The sequence below is a fragment of the Pristiophorus japonicus genome, chromosome 10 (assembly GCF_044704955.1).
Source record: "Pristiophorus japonicus isolate sPriJap1 chromosome 10, sPriJap1.hap1, whole genome shotgun sequence".
Lineage (NCBI taxonomy): Eukaryota > Metazoa > Chordata > Chondrichthyes > Pristiophoridae > Pristiophorus > Pristiophorus japonicus.
In genome coordinates, this window is record NC_091986.1 from 173,192,556 (window position 1) to 173,197,179 (window position 4,624).

Below are 4,624 nucleotides of genomic sequence, written 5' to 3' on the forward strand. Positions count from 1 at the left end.
AACACTGCAGTGCTGAGGGCGCACTGCACTGTCAGAAGTGCTGTCTTTCGGATGAGACATTAAACCGAGGTCCTGTCTGCTCTCTCAGGTGGATGTAAACGATCTCATGGCTCTATTTCAAAGAAGAGCAGGGGAGTTAACCCTGGTGTCTTGGCCAATATTTATCCCTCAATCAACAGAATAAAAGCAGATTATCTGGTTATTATCACATTGTTGTTTGTAGGAGGTTGCTGTGTGCAAATTGGCTGCTGTGTTTCCTACATTACAACAGTAACTACATTCCAAATAGTACTTCATTGTATGTAAAGCACTTTGAGACGTTCGATGGTCATGAAGGGCGTTATATAAATGCAAGTCTTTCTTTTCTTTCTAATCTACTTTCCGTTTTCTGGCTGCAATTTCGCCCACCAGGGCGGCCTCTGTATGGCCGAGGTAGGTGGCAAGCTGTGACGCCTTTGCTGTCTCCATGCCGGCTTCTCCCACGACTTGCCCTTGATTGGTCTTGATAAGCCCGCCATGTGAGGTTCTTGGCCAATTCAAAGGAAGTGGGTGTAATTACGTCATTTGATGACGCATCATCAGCTGGTTTCCTTAAAGGATCCATGTCCAGATTTATTTTGACAGTTGTGCTGTCAGTGTTCTGCAGCATTGAGCTGCTGCAAACACTGGCAAGCACTGCACAAAGGTGCATGGCTGCAGCCAGGCTGTCCCATGATTCCCTCCACATGCTTATGGAAGGAGTCACAGCATGCAGGGAGGTTCTCTTCCCTTCCAGTGTGTGGAAGATGTAATGAAGGACTATGGTCATAGCTTACTTTGAGCTTGCAGCATCTAGTCTGATTCTTTATTCAAAATATAACAACTGCCGACGAGATACTGATGACGAACCCCACCGCAACAATGCAGAGAACTGTGGGCATACTGGAGAAATTTTCGCAGGGAGATGATTGGGAAACCTTTGTGGAGCGACTCGACCAATACTTCGTGGCCAACGAGCTGGAAGGAGAAGCGAATGCTGCCAAACGAAGGGTGATCCTCCTCACCGTTTGCGGGGCACCAACGTATGGCCTCATGAAAAACCTGCTCACTCCAGCAAAACCCACTGAAAAGTCATACAATGAGTTGTGCACAGTGGTCCGGGAGCATCTAAACCCAAAGGAAAGCATTCTGATGGCGAGGTATCCGTTCTACACGCACAAGAGGTCTGACGGCCAGGAAGTGGCGAGCTACGTCGCCGAGCTAAGGTGCCTTGCAGGACATTGCGAATTTGAAGGGCACTTGGAGCACATGTCCAGGGACTTCTTTGTACTTGGCATTGGCCATAAAGTAATACTTCGCAAACTTTTGACTGTACAGACCCCAATCTTGAGTAAAGCCATAGCGATAGCCCAGGCGTTTATCGCCACCAGTGACAATACCAAACAAATTTCTCAGCACACTAGTGTTGCTGCAAGTACTGTGAACAAAGTAACGTTGTTTTCAAATCGAAATGTACATGGCAGGACTTGCACGTCTGCAGCTGCACGTCCGTAGATGACTGAGTCCACCATCAAGGGTGGTGAATACAAGGCCACTAACACCTTGTTGGCGCTGCAGGGGTGATCATCGTTTCCATTCATGCCACTTCAAAGGATATGTTTTCAAGGGTTGTGGATCAATGGGACACCTCCAACGCATGTGCAGGCGAGTTGCAAACCCTGCTAATCCTGCAAACCACCATGTTGCAGAGGACAGCAGATCCATGATGGATCACGACGAACCAGAGCCTCAGACCGAGGAGGCAGAGGTATACGGGGTGCACGCATTTACCACAAAGTGTCCCCCGATAATGCTGAAGGTTGAATTAAATGGACTCCTGGCATACATAGAGCTTGACACAGGCGCAAGCCAGTCCATAATGAGCAAAATGACTTTCAATAAATTGTGGTGCAGCAAGGCCTCAAGGCCAGTCCTGACTCTCATTCACACTAAACTGAGAACGTACACAAAGGAACTGATTCCTGTAATCGGCAGTGCTACTGTAAAGGTCTCCTACGATGGAGCGGTGCACGAGTTACCACTCTGGATGGTACCGGGCGATGGCCCCACGCTGCTCGGCAGGAGCCGGCTGGGAAAGATACGCTGGAACTGGGATTACGTCCGAGCGCTTTCATCCGTCGACGACACCTCATGTGCCCAGGTCCTAAACAAGTTCCTCTCGCTGTTCGAACCAGGCATCGGGAAGTTCCAAGGAGCAAAAGTGCAGATCCATTTGATTCCGGGGGCGCGACCCATCCATCAAAAGCAGAGAGCAGTACCTAACATGCTGAGGGAGAGGGTGGAGATCGAGCTGGACAGGCTGCAATGAGAGGGCATCATTTCACTGATTGAATTCAATGAGTGGGCCAGACTGATCGTTCTAGTCCTCAAGAGAGACGGCACCATCAGAATCTGTGGTGATTACAAAGTAACTAACAATTGTTTCTCACTGCAGGATCAATACCCACTACCAAAGGCAGACGACCTATTTGCGATGCTGGCAGGAGGGAAAACGTTCATGAAGCTGGACTTGACCTCGGCCTACATGATATAGGAGCTGGAGGAATCATCAAAAGGCCTCATCTGCATCAACACACACAAAGGTCTCTTCATTTACAACAGATGCCTGTTCGGGATTCGATCAGCCGCGGCGATATTCCAGAGGAATATGAAAAGCTTACTGAAGACGGTCCTGCAACAAAGATGTTGTCCTGGAAGAGCACAGTGCTCTTCCAATACGACATCTTGGATACAGGTTGGGACACCGTCGAGCACCTGCAGAAACTGGAGGAGGTTCTTAGTCAGCTTAATCATGTGGGGCTCAGGCTAAAATGCTCGAAGTGCATTTTTCTGGCACCCGAAGTGGTTCCTGGGGAGAAGAATTGCGGCGGACGGCATCAGGCCCACCAATTCGAAGTCAATGAAGTACGCACCGAGATTACAGAACATGACGGAGCTGCGGTCGTTTCTAGGACTTCTGAACTATTTTGGTAACTTCTTACCGGGTCTTAGCACATTGTTAGAACTCCTGCACTCTTTACTGCGTAAAGGAGATGAATGGGTATGGGGTAAAAGCCAAGAAAATGCCTTTGAGAAAGCTGTCATGTTCAACAAATTGCTTGCATTGTATGATCCATGTAAGCGTTTGGTACTAGCATGTGATGCATCATCATATGGGGTCGGGTATGTATTGCAACAAGCTAATGAATTTGGGAAATTGCAACCGGTTGCTCATGCATCCAGAAGTCTGTCTAAGTCTGAGAGGGCCTACAGCATGATCGAAAAGAAGCGTTAGCATGTGTTTAAGGGGTAAAGAAAATGCATCAATATCTGTTCGGGCTCAAATTTGAATTGGAAACCGACCATAAGCCACTTATATCCCTCTTTTCTGAAAGTAAGGGGATAAATACGAATGCATCGGCCCGCATCCAGAGATGGGCGCTCACCTTTTTTTTTTTTTTTTTAAATTCGTAGCCAATCTTTCCAATTCTTTGTCAAATCACAAACGCCAGAGGTCACCTTGCACACATCAAGGATCACTCTGCGCCAATGCTCTTAGCCAAAAGGCCTAGAGCCACTGCACCGTTCCTGGAAGTACTGCAATACCAGGTTCGTGCCATGGAGGTGGATGGGTCAGGCCCCCCACACACCTCCGTGGAAGTGGATGGGTCAAGCCACCCCACCCACCTCCTATTTCCAAAAAAGCAAGCATATACCTTCCTGATCCAGGGAGAACCACCTTGGGGTTATGGTGGTTACTCCCCTGTCAGGTCAGTTACGCATGATCTTAGCCAAAAGGCCGAGAAGCGATCACGTTTTTTTTTTTGAAATTCGTAGCCAATCCTGCGATCACATTTTTTTTTTTTTTTTTTTGAAATTCGTAGCCAATCGTTCCAATTCTTTGTCAAATCACAAACGCCAGAGGTCACCTTGCACACGCCAAGGATCACTCTGCGCCAATGCTCTTAGCCAAAAGGCCTAGAGCCACTGCACCGTTCCTGGAAGTACTGCAATACCAGGTTCGTGCCATGGAGGTGGATGGGTCAGGTCCCCCACACACCTCCGTGGAGGTGGATGGGTCAAGCCACCCCACCCACCTCCTATTTCCAAAAAAGCAAGCATATACCTTCCTGATCCAGGGAGAACCACCTTGGGGTTATGGTGGTTACTCCCCTGTCAGGTCAGTTACGCATGATCTTAGCCAAAAGGCCGAGAAGCGAGACTACACCATCTGCCACAGGCCAAGCACAAAAAACTGTGCCAATGCTCTCAGCAGGCTGCCATTGTCCACCACCAAGGTGGAGATGGCACAGCCCGCAGATTTAGTTATGGTAATGGAAGCATTCAAGAGTGAGCAATCACCTGTTAGCACCCGACAGATTAGAACCTGGACGAGTCAGGACCCCTTATTGTCCTTAGTAAAAAACTGTGTGCTCCATGGGAGTTGGTCCAATTAGAGATGCAGGAAGAAATAAAGCCGTACCAGCGGCGCAAAGATGAAATGTCTATACGGGCAGACTGCCTCCTATGGGGTAATCGGGTAGTGGTACCCAAAAAAGGGCCGGGACACTTTCATTAAGGATCTCTACAGCCCCACCCAGGCATC

At 48.6% G+C, this 4,624-nt stretch overlaps 2 pseudogenes; both read right to left on the reverse strand.

Moving 5' to 3' along the window:
• Nucleotides 1-3,590: 3,590 nt before the first annotated feature.
• LOC139275376 (U2 spliceosomal RNA) lies at nt 3,591-3,829 on the reverse strand (annotated as a pseudogene).
• A 171-nt stretch (nt 3,830-4,000) lies between these two features.
• Nucleotides 4,001-4,239, reverse strand: LOC139275387 (U2 spliceosomal RNA; annotated as a pseudogene).
• Nucleotides 4,240-4,624: the final 385 nt, after the last annotated feature.